Consider the following 12,904-nt stretch of genomic DNA (forward strand, 5'->3'; position numbering starts at 1 on the left):
AACCATTATTATTGAACATAGAATGAGTCCATGCAACTTATTATGCAATTTTTTCAAGCACATTTCTACTTCTGAACTTATTTAGGCCGGCCATAACAAAGGGGTTGAATACTTACTGACTCAAGAGATTTCAGCTTTTAATTCATTTTTTTTTTTTTACAAACAAAATTCCACTTTGAGATTATGGGGTACTGTGTGTAGGCCAGTGACAACAACACCTCTATATAATCCATTTAAAATTCAGATTGTAACAAAATGTGGAAAAAGTGACCGGGTGTGAATACTTTCTGATTGCACTGCAGCTCAGTATTTGTAGAATATACCGTCTTTTTAGGACCTGACTCTGCATGCTGTCGGAGTGGCTTTTATATATAGTTTTTAACTTTTATTTTTTTAGTTTACACTTTATATATTTTTATGAAACTCCATACTTGATTACAAACAATCAATTAACGTCTGTCTGTATGTTGCAATACTTTTTGTATACTTTGAGGCACTACACTATTACGGAAGAGTGTTCTAAAATCACATTTTGCCATGCCGTAGTCCTCTACCCTTCCAACAAAGGGGGATCCTCGGGTTCAGATCTTCCTTAGCTCCCCCTCAGACCGCAACGGTGTCTGAGACGTAAAAACAAAACATATTTTATTTATTTATTATATATATATTTTTAAACATGGCACTGACAGAGATGGTCGCCTCACTTCAGGTCCTTAGAAAACTATGCAGTTACTCGTTTCTTACACTGTTAGCCCAGAAAATCTCACGTGTTATTAAATACAGCTGGGAAGAACTTTTGGATATAAAAGCGATCTCAACTAACCATCATTACGACCAGGAATACGTCTTTCCCGAAGCAGATCCTTTGTTCGGACCTCCACCCTGGACATGTGATTTTATCCCAGAGGCCGACCCAAAACAACGCGGTCGCCGCAGGAGAGGCAGACGGAGCGACCTACTGGTCAGACTCAGAAGGCGAGCACACCATCCACCGCTTCCGAGCATATTACTCGCCAATGTCCAATCTCTAGATAACAAGGTGAACAAAATTAGAGCACGAGTTGACTTCCAGAGAGACATCAGAGATTGTAACATTCTATTTCACGGAAACATGGCTCACTCGGAATATGTTGAGTCAGTACAGCCACCAGGTTTCTCCACGCATCGCACCGACAGAAACAAACATCTCTTTGGTAAGAAGAAGGACGGGGGTGTATGCCTTATGATTAACAACTTTTGGTGTAATCACAACAACATACAGGAACTCAATTCCTTTGCTCACCTGACCTAGAATTCCTTACAATCAAATACCGACCGCATTAGAGAAGAGAATTCTCTTTGATTATAGTCACAGCCATGTATATCCCCCCCAAGCAGATACCTCGTTGGCCCTGAAAGAACATCCCTGGACTCTATGTAAACCGGAAACCATACATCCTGAGGCTACATTTATTGTAGCTGGGGATTTTAACAAAGCTAACCTGAGAACAAGTGTTCCTAAACTCTATTAGCAAATCAAATGTGCGACATAGCTGGTAGCATTCTGGACCATTGTTACTCTAACTTCCGCGATGCATACAAAGCCCTGCCTTTGGAAAATCTGACCATGACTCCGTTTTGTTGCTCCCAGCGTATAGACTGAAACTAAAACAGGAAGAGCTTGTGCTCAGGTCTGTACAACTCTGGTCTGACCAATCGGATTCCACGCTTCAAGATTGCTGGGATATGTTCTAGATAGCCTCAGACAATAACATTGATGTGTACGCTGATTCGGTAAGCGAGTTTATTAGCAAGTGTGTCGGAGATGTCGTACCCACTGTGACTATTAAAACCTTTCCTAACCAGAAACTGTGGATTGATGGCAACATTCGCGCAAAACTGAAAGTACGAACCACCGATTGTAATCATGGCAAGGCAACTGGAAACATGACCGAATACAATCAGTGCAGCTATTGCCTCCGCAAGGCAATCAAACAAGCAAAGCATCAGTATAGAGAGAAAGTAGAGCCGCAATTCAATGGCTCAAACATGAGACGTATGTGGCAGGGCCTACAGTCAATTATGGATTACAAAAAGAAAACCAGCCCCCTCGCGGACATCGACGTCTTGCTCCCAGATAAATTGAAAATCTTTTTTGCTCGCTTTGAGGACAATACAGTGCCACTGAAGCCTGTGGGTTCTCCATCTCCATGGCCAAAGTGAGTAAAACATTTAAACTTCCTCAGAGCATGCACAGACCAGCTGGCTGGAATGTTTACAGACATGTTTTTTAATTATTTTTTATTGCAGCTTTATTTAACCAGGTAGGCCAGTTGCGAACAAGTTCTCATTTACAACTGCGACCTGGACAAGATAAAGCAAACCAGTGCGACAAAAAACAACAACACAGAGTCACAAATGGGATAAGCAAAAGTACAGTCAATAACAATAGAAACATCTATATACAGTGTGTGCAAATGGAGTAAGGATGTAAGACAATAAATAGGCCATAGTAGCGAAGTGAACTGGAAGGAAAGGCGGCCCGAGAGGTGTTGGCTTTGGGGATGACCAGTGAGATACTGTATACCTGCTGGAGCGCGTGCTATGGGTGGGTGTTGTTATGGTGACCAGTGAGCTGAGATAAGGCGGAGCTTTACCTAGCAAAGACTTATAGATGACCTGGAGCCAGTGGGTCAGGTGACGAATATGTAGCAAAAGCCAGCCGACAAGAGTATACAGGTCGCAGTGGTGGGTGGTATAAAGGGCTTTGGTGACAAAACGGATGGCACTGTGATAGACTGCATCCAGTTTGCTGAGTAGAGAGTTGGAGGCTATTTTGTAAATGACATCCCCGAAGTCGAGGATCTTTAGAATAGTCATTTTTACGAGGGTATGTTTGGCAGCGTGAGTGAAGGAGGCTTTGTTACGAAATAGGAAGCCAATTCTAGATTTAATTTTAGATTAGAGATGCTTAATATGAGTCTGGAAGGAGAGTTTACAGTCTACACACCTAGGTATTTGTAGTTGTCCACATATTCTAAGTCAGAACCGTCCAGAATAGTGGTGCTAGTCGAGCGGGAAGGTGCGGGCAGCAATCGGTTGAAGAGCATGCATTTAGTTTTACTAGCTATTAAGAGCATTTTTTGGCCACGGAAGGAGTGTTGTATGGCATTGAAGCTCGTTTGGAGGTTTGTTAGCACAGTGTCCAAAGAAGGGCCAGATGTATACAGAATGGTGTCGTTTGCATAGAGGTGGATCAAGAAATCACCTGCAGCAAGAGCGACATCATTGATTTATACAGAGAAAAGGGTTGCCTCATAATTGAACCCTGTTGTACCTCCATAGAGACTGCCAGAGGTGTGGACACCAGACCCTCCGTTTTGGCACACTGAACTCTATCTGAGAAGTAGTTGGTGAACCAGGCAAGGCACTAATTTGAGAAACCAAGGCTGTTGAGTCTGTTGATAAGAATACAGTGATTGACAGAGGCGAAAGCCTTAGCCAGGTCGATGAAGACGGTTGCACAGTACTGTCTTTTATTTTTGGCGGTTTTGATATCGTTTAGGACCTTGAGCGTGGCTGAGGTGCACCCGTGACCAGCTCGGAAACCGGATTGCACAGCGGAGAAGGTACGGTGGGATTCGAAATGGTCAGTGATCTGTTAACTTGGCTTTCGAAGACTTTGGAAAGGCAGCGCAGGGCAGGATGGATATAGGGCTGTAACAGTTTTGGTCTAGAGTGTCACCCCCTTTGAAGAGGGAGATGACCGCGGCAGCTTTCCAATCTTTAGGAATCTCGGACGATACGAAAGAGAGGTTGAACAGACTAGTTACAGGGGTTGCAACAATTACGGGGGATCATTTTAGAAAGAGAGGGTCCAGATTGTCTAGCACAGCTGATTTGTACGGGTCCAGGTTTTGCAGCTCTATCAGAACATCTGCTATCTGGATTTGGGTGAAGGAGAAGCTGGGGTGGCTTGGACAAGTAGCTGCATGGGGTGCGGAGATGTTGGCCGGGGTTGGGGTAGCCACGAGGAAAGCATGGCCGGCCATAGAGAAATGCTTATTGAAATTCTCGATTATCATGGATTTTGTTAGGCGGAGCAGAACAGGGGACAGGAAACAGGGATGAATGAACCAAGAAATGTATTGTAACACAGGGAGAGATGAAGGGGAGATCCAGGGAAGCTCGGATGAGTTGTAGGCTGAGGTTGGAGTGAGCTGGGTTGGGACAGGGTAAACAGGTCCGGAGGGGAATTCAAGGGAGTGGTGTTGAGTTGAATCCAGAACAGGGTAGCAGGGTGGTGAGAGGTGGAACAGGAGACAGGAGCCAGACTCAGAGCGGCAAACTGCAGTAAGAGGAGAAACAGCGTCAGGCAAGGAAACAGGCACAGCAGGATACAAGATCTTAAATAATAATAAATAGCTAGAAGCATCACTGACTGAACAGAGATTACGATCTGGCAGAGTGGAAGTGGCAGGACTGAGTATTTGTAGAGGTCTTGATTATGGAACGGGTTGCAGCTGGTGGGGAACTGCTCTGGCTCCAGTACACCTGTATCCAACCACACAATCACAAAAGAGAGAGAGAGAGAGAGAGAGAGAGAGAGAGAGAGGGAACAGCTGCAGGTCAAGGAGACACCGGATGTCCACTAGGAGGTGTGGCAGGAACAGATGTGACACATTTATTGGTGGTGACAGTGTTTCCTAGCCTCAGTGCAGTGGGCAGCTGGAAGAAGGTGCTTTTTTTCTCCATGGACTTTACAGTGTCCCAGAACATTTTGGAGTTAGAGCTGCAGGATGCAAATTTCTGTTTGAAAAAGCTAGCCTTAGCTTTCCTAACTGACTGGGTGTATTGGTTCCTGATTTCCCTGAAAAGATGCATATCGCTGGGACTATTCGATGCTAGTGCAGTACGCCACAGAATGTTTTTTGTGCTGGTGGAGGGCAGTCAGGTCTGGAGTGAACCAAGGGCTATATCTGTTCTTAGTTCTACATTTTTTGAAAGGGGCATGCTTATTTAAGATGGTGAGGAAATTACTTTTAAAGAACAACCATGCATCCTCTACTGACAGGATGAGGTCAAAATCCTTCCAGGATACCCGGGTCAGGTTGATTAGAAAGGCCTATTCACAGAAGTGTTTTAGGGAACGTTTGACAGTGATGAGGGGTGGTTGTTTGACTGCGGTGACCCATAACGGATGCAGGCAATGAGGCAGTGAACGCTGAGATCCTGATTGAACAGCAGAGGTGTATTTGGAGGGCAAGTTGGTCAGGATAATATCTATGATGGTGCCCATGTTTACGGATTTTGGGTTGTACCTGGTTGGTTCCTTGATAATTTGTGTGAGATTGAGGGCATCTAGTTTAGATTGTAGGACGGCTGGGGTGTTAAGCATATCCCAGTTTAGGTCACCTAGAAGAAGATAGATGGGTGGCAATCAATTCACATATGGTGTCCAGGGCACAGCTGGGAGCTGAGAGGGGTCTATAACAGGCGGCAACAGTGAGAGACTTATTTCTGGAGAGATACATTTTTCAAATTAGAAGCTCGAACTGTTTGGGCATATACCTGGAAAATATGACAGAACTTTGCAGACTATCTCTGCAGTAGATTGCAACTCCTCCTCCTTTGGCAGTTCTATCTTGATGGAAAATGTTGCGTTGGGGTTGGAAATCTCCAAATTGTTGGTGGCCTTCCTAAACCAGGATTCAGACACGGCAAGGACATCAGGGTTGACGGAGTGTGCTAAAGCAGTGAGTAAAACAAACTCAGGGAGGAAGCTTCTGATGTTAACATGCATGAAACCAAGGCTTTTACGGTTACAGAAGTCAACAAATGAGAGCGCCTGGGGACACACAGGGCCTGGGTTAACCTCCACATCACCCGAGGAACAGAGGAGGAGTAGGATGAGGGTACGGCTAAAGGCTATCAAAACTGGTCGTCTAGTGCTTGGGGACAGAGAATAAAAGGAGCAGATTTCTGGGCATGGTAGAATAGATTCAGGGCATAATGTACAGACAAGGGTATGGTAGGGTGCGGGTACAGTGGAGGTAAGCCCAGGCATTGAGTGACGATGAGAGAGGTTGCATCTCTGGAGGCACTAGTTATGCTAGGTGAGGTCACCGCATGTGTGGGAGGTGGGACAAAAGAGGTATCTGAGGCATGTTGAGTGGGGCTAGGGGCTCCGCAGTAAAATAAAACAATGATAACTACCCTAAACAACAGTATAAAAGGCATATTGACAATAGAGAGAGACATAAAGTGATGCATAAAGCAATCACAGATGTTGATTGGGAGAGCTAGCTAAGACAACAACGGGGTAAGACAACAACAGCTAATCAGCTAAGACAACATCAACAGGTAAAATAGCGATGAATGTGCAGAGAGGGTCAGTTAACTACACACAGTGCCTGAGTTCGAGGCTGGGGCCGACAGATAAACAAAATAAACAAAATGGAGTACCGTGATTAATGAACAGTCCAGCAGGCATCAGCTATGTAGCTAGGTGATCATAGCTAGGTGAACAACAATACATGAAACAGGGAAGCCGTTAGGTAGTCGTTACTACGCTAGCAAGCGGGAGACACGGCATACATAAAGATAGCAGGCCGGGGTAGCAGAAGCGTCTTCACCGACGTCCGGCGAAGGCCAGTTGAGGGCACAACGCACTCTTTACTGTCTAAAACAGCCGACCAATCAGCCTGCTACCAACCCGGAGTAAACTTTTGGGAAAAATGGTATTTGACCAGATGTAATACTTACTTGACAGTAAACAATTGATCAACAGACTTTCAGCACGCTTATGGGGAAGGGCACTCAACATGTACGGCAGTTACACAAATGACTGATGATTGTCTTAAATAAATTAATAATAAGAAGATAGTTGGAGCTGTTTTGTTAGACTTCAGTACACCTGATGACATTATCAATGATAATCTGCTGCTGGAAAAACCCATGTGTTATGGCTTTACATTCCCTGCTATAGCGTGGATCGAGTGTGACCAGAGGGTGTGTTTTAGTGCCAGCACACGTAAAGCCTCTCCAACATAATCCAGGTAGAGTCGGGCATTCCCCAGGGCAGCTGTCTATGCCTGTTACTTTTTTCAATCTTTACTAATGACCTGCCACTGGCACTGAGTTAAGCCTATGTATCTCTGTATGCTGATGACTCAACGTTATACACATCAGCTACTACAGCACGTGAAATCACTGAAACACTTAACAAAGAGCTGCAGTCAGTTCAGAATGGGTGGCAAGTAATAAGCTAGTCCTAAATATAATAAAATACAAAAGAGCTAACATCAATGACATGCATGGCAATGTCTCCTGGCTCAAAGTAGAGGAGAGATTGACTGCATCATAACTAGTCTTTTTGAGAGCTATTGACGACATGTAATGAGCTGTCTGTTTAAATGGCTAACACACAGCTCAGTCACCTATGCATACCCTACAAGACATGCCACCAGTGGTCTCTTCACAGTCCCCAAGTCCAAAATGAACTCACAGTGCTACACAGAGCCATGACTACAAGGAACTGTATTCCACATCAAGTAACTGATGCAAGCAGTAAAGATTTTAAAAAACTGATACTACACCTTATGGAACAATGCGGACTGTGAGGAAACACATAGACACAGGAACACACCCATGCATACACACACACACCAGCACACGCACTCTACACACACGTATCTATGGTGGTATTAAAAGTGTTGTATTTTAAATATGTAGTGGTGTAATAATGTAATATGTACTGTTTTATTTTATTGTATTTTTTTGCCTAGTTTGGACCCCAGGAAGAGTAGCTGCTGCTCTGGCAACAGATAATAGGGATCCTTAATAAATACAAATATAAACATTGTCTTGGCTTCCCATTCCCCACTTTGGAGTGGGTCCTGTTATCCTGCAGTTTCCAGTGTGCTCCTGAATTAGAGTCTTGGCTCCTGTGTAGCTCTAGGAGAGGCTTGGGCTGGCGCTGATCCGCCCCTGGAGAGGGGGCTTGGTCTGGGGAGACTGCCTGCTGTGGCCCTGCCTGTCCTTCCTGGTCCTACTCAGCGACAGGGTAGCCTAGTGGTTAGAGCGTTGGACTAGTAACCGGAAGGTTGCAAGTTCAAACCCCCGAGCTGACAAGGTACAAATCTGTCGTTCTGCCCCTGAACAGGCAGTTAATCCACTGTTCCTAGGCCGTCATTGAAAATAAGAATTTGTTCTTAACTGACTTGCCTAGTGAAATAAAGGTTAAAAAAAATAAAAAAAATCCATTGACTTGGGGATTGTGAATGGGCAGGGCCCTGAGCCTCTCTGACAGATAGGAATATAAAGCATCGGACACATCAGAGCTCTGATTCACTGCAGCCCCCTGTCCTGAAGGCCCTCCTAGTTACAGAAAGATGGCACTTGTAGGTTTTGTCATCTTACCGTATGACTACATACTTCCCAAACATACAAATACCTCTGCTACCACACACTGTGTTTTTATACATAATAGGACATTTAAAAACACAATACATTTACATTGCCACAAAAGTGAAACTATTGCTTTGCTATTCCAGATAGCAGGAGGAGAACACAATATCCGTAAAGTCATTTAGCTGTTCTTTCATCCCAGGAATTAACCTGCAACCAGCGCCCTGCTTTCCTCTGCATTTTTGTTCAGTTCGCCTGGTTGTTGTTGTGCCTCATTTGCATGCGGCATTTGACCCAAGCCATAATCTACAGTGACTCTTCGATAAGCCCCTGGCACATTGGGGAGATGTCCTAAGCTGTGACAAAAGACAAGACGAGCTAGAACAAACTGAAGGTCACTGGGGACAACCTTCTGATGACTAAAAATGTTCATTTTTTTGTGTATTGAAATTCCCCTTCTCTGATATAGACTAATTCTAAACCATCTGCAGAGGGTTCGATACCTACCAAGTATCTTCCTGGGCTCAGCTAACAGTCAGGTTATTTATTGAGAAAACATGTTTTAGGTTTTATCAACTGGGAGACAGATGGTAACATATTCACCAGAGAGTTATCCAAACAATAGCAATATTTTTACACATATAGAAGAAGCTAGTCTAGGGCAGGGGTGTCAAACATGCGGCCGGGGGCTATTTTTGGCCCAGGAATTGATTTTATGTGGACCCTACTTATGCTCCAAACATTAATCAAGTGCTTCAAACAGGGACAATATTTGAGTATACCTTCCCATGTAGTAAGAGCTGATCTGAGGCAACCAATTTCCAGTGGGGTGGGGGATGGGTAGATTCCATTCCTCCCTCATATCTGGAGGATGCATAATCTTCAAAAAGTGGAGGATTCGTTAAAAAGGACCTTTGCATATTCTTAAGGCCCGTGTGTTAACTTCCCATGAGTTGTAGTGGATGACTGGGTTACCTACTTGGCATGGCTGCTATATGTGTCACGCCTTGGTCTTAGTATTTTGTGTTTTAGTTTATTAGTTAGTCAGACCAGGGTGTGACATGGGTTTATTATGTATTGTGGTTTCATATTGGGTTTTGTAGTAGTTGGGATTGTAGCTGATTTAGGGGTGTGTGTGTTTAATAGGTTTGGCTGCCTGAGGCGGTTCTCAATCAGAGTCAGGTGATTCTCGTTGTCGCTGATTGGGAACCGTATTTAGGTAGCCTGGTTTTCGCTTTGTATTTCGTGGGTGATTGTTCCTGTCTCTGTGTAGTGTGCACCAGTCAGGCTGTAATTGGTTTCACGTTCTGTTTGTTATTTGTGTTTATTAGTTATTCGTGTATAGTTCGTTCGTTTGTCTTCACTAAATAAACATGAGTAACTTACACGCTGCATTTCGGTCCGACTCTCTTTCAACAAAAGAAGAACGCCGTTACAATAAGCCTCTGATACCTTTGTGCTGAAGAATACATTGGCTGCCTCTGAGCCCTGGAGCCTAAAGTAACCACAGCATGCTGTATCTGCTGCATCATGATAATATCTGATCAAACAGGTTTCAGACGTTCCCCTGAGCCTCCACTGATTTCCAAAGCCAGACACCACTGTGCTGAGTAAATGCACATCGATACAGCATTAGCACAGATTCAGTGAAGGTGCTGTAATCAGCTAAGATTCTCAGGTTTTAATACATTTTTTATAAACAAGTTTATTTCAGCTTGGTTCTTATTGAGATTGGAAGCAAAGGTCGATGTATGCAGAGGCTTAGCATGCTTGAAATGATCTCAGCCCCTCTGCTGGAAAAATCCAAGAGCACAACATCTTCTGATTACATTGATATGTAGACTCATGCATCTGTAAAGATGAGTTATTCATTAATGTATTTTTGCTCAGTCAGACGGAAGTCAGTGGCAAACACAACACAAGCCTAGAGGAAGAATAGGAATCAACACAACAACAAAAAAGAGCCCACATCAGAAATCTGGTGACCCGACCAGAAATCTTAGTAGCCATCTTGGAAATGTCCCAAAAATGAAATGGTTAGGTGGTAATAATACATCAAATCAATTCAAACTTTATTTGTCTCTTGCACCGAATACAACAAGTGTAGACTTTACCGTGAAACGCTTACTTAAAAGCCCTTAACCAACAGTGCAGTTCAAGAAGAGTTCAGAAAAGATTTACCAAGTAGACTAAAATAAAATGTAGAATAAAAAGTAATATAAGTATAACAATAATGAGGCTATATACAGTGGTACCGGTACTGAGTCAGTGTGTGGGGGTACAGGTTAGTTGAGGTCATTTGTACATGTAGGTGAGGGTGAAGTGACTATGCATAGATAATAAACAGCTAGTAGCAGCAGTGTACAAAAAGGGAGGGGGGTGGGGCTCAATGTAAATTGTCCGCTGGCGATTTTATTAATTGTTCAGAAGTCTTATGGCTTGGGGGTAGAAGCTGTTGACAAGCATTTTGGTTCTAGGCTTGGCGCTTCGGTACCGCTTGCCATGCAGTAGCAGAGAAAACAGTATATAACTTGGGTGACCGGAGTCTCCGACAATTTATGGGCTTTCATCTGACACCGCCTATTGTATAGGTCCTGGATGGCAGGAAGCTTGGCCCCAGTGAAGTCCTGGGCCGTTTGCACTACCCTCTGTGGCGCCTTACGGTTAGATGCCGAGCAGTTGCCATACCAGGCGGTGATGCAACCGGTCAGGATGCTCTTGATGGTACAGCTATAGCACCTTTTGAGGATCTGGTGACCCATGCCAAATCTTTTCAGTCTCCTAAGGGGCAAAAGGTTTTGTTGTGCCCTCTTCACGACTGTCTTGGTATGTTTGGACCATGATAGTTTGTTGGTGGTGTGGACACCAAGGAACTTGAAACTCTCGGCCCACTCCATTACAGCCCCGCCGATGTTAATGTGGGCCTGTTTGGCCCGCCTTCTCATGTAGTCCACGATTAGCTTCTTTGTCTTGCTCACATTGAGGGAGAGGTTGTTGTCCTGGCACCACACTGCAAGTTTTCTGACCTCCTCCCTATAGGCCGTCTCATCATTGTCAGTGATCAGGCCTACCACTGTTGTGTCGTCAGCAAACTTCATGATGGTGTTGGAGTCATGTTTGGCCTGAAGTCGTGGGTGAAAAGGTAATACAGGACAGGGACTAAGTACACCCCCCTGAGGGGCCCCGGTGTAAGGATCAGTGTGGAAGATGTGTTGTTTCCTTCCCATACCACCTGGGGGCGGCCCGTCAGGAAGTCCAGGATCCAGTTGCAGAGGGAGGTATTTAGTCCCAGAGTCCTTAGCTTAGTGATGAGCTTTGTGGGTTGTATGGTGTTGAACGCTGAGCTGTATTCAATGAAAAGCATTCTCACATAGGTGTTCCTTTTGTTCAGGTGAGAAAGGGCAGTGTGGAGTGCGATTGAGATTGCATCATCTGTGGATCTGTTGGGGCGGTATGCAAATTGGAGTGGGTCTAGGGTTTCTTGGGAGGATGCTGCTGATGTGAGTCATGACCTGCCTTTCAAAGCACTTCATGGCTGCCGACATGAGTGCAACGGGGCGGTAATCATTTAGACAGGTTACCTTCGCTTCCTTGGGCACAGGGACTATGGTGGTCTTCTTGAAACATGTAGGTAATACAGACTCGGTCAGGGAGAGGTTGAAAATGTCAGTGAAGACACTGGACAGTTGGTCCGCGCATGCTTTGAGTACACGTCCTGGAAATTAGTCTGGCCAAGCTGCTTTGTGAATGCTGACCTGTTTAAAGGTTTTGTTCACATTGGCTACCGAGAGGGTTATCACACAGTCATCCACAATAGCTGGTGCTCTCGTGCATGCTTCAGTGTTGCTTACTTCAAAGCCAGCATAAAAGGCATTTAGCTCGTCTGGTATGCTCGCATCACTGGGCAGCTCACGTCTGGGTTTCCCTTTGTAATCCGTAATAGTTTTCAGGCCCTGCCACATCTGACGAGCGTAAGAGCCGGTGTAGTAGGATTCAATCTTAATCCTGTATTGATGCTTTGCCTGTTTGATGGTTCGTCTGAGGGCATAGAGGGATTTCTTATAAGAAAGCCTTTAGCTCGATGCGGATGTTGCCTGAAATCCATGGCTTCTGGTTGGGATATGTACGTACAGTCACTGTGGGGACGACGTACTGATGAAGCCGATGACTGAGGTGGTGTACTCCTCAATGCCATTAGATGAATCCTGGAAGATATTCCAGTCTGTGGTAGCAAAACAGTCCTGTAGTGTAGCATCCGCGTCATCTGACCACTTCCGTATTGATATGTTCAAGAACAGAGGCTGCTTCTGATTTGTGTATGCTGTACTGTAAAAGGAAAGCCTCATAATTATCAGTCTTTTGATCCGAGCAGCAGAATGATTTTTCCTCTTCTAAGTGTGCTATGAGGATTAATCATAGTGGCCTGTGTGAGATTCTAAACCCCAGCGTTCTGTCATCCTTTCATAAAAGCATCATGGATCACCAGTTTGCTCATACAGTGTCCTCTCCTGCGGCC

This window comes from Oncorhynchus masou, chromosome 33 (assembly GCF_036934945.1).
Source record: "Oncorhynchus masou masou isolate Uvic2021 chromosome 33, UVic_Omas_1.1, whole genome shotgun sequence".
Classification (NCBI taxonomy): Eukaryota; Metazoa; Chordata; class Actinopteri; order Salmoniformes; family Salmonidae; genus Oncorhynchus; species Oncorhynchus masou.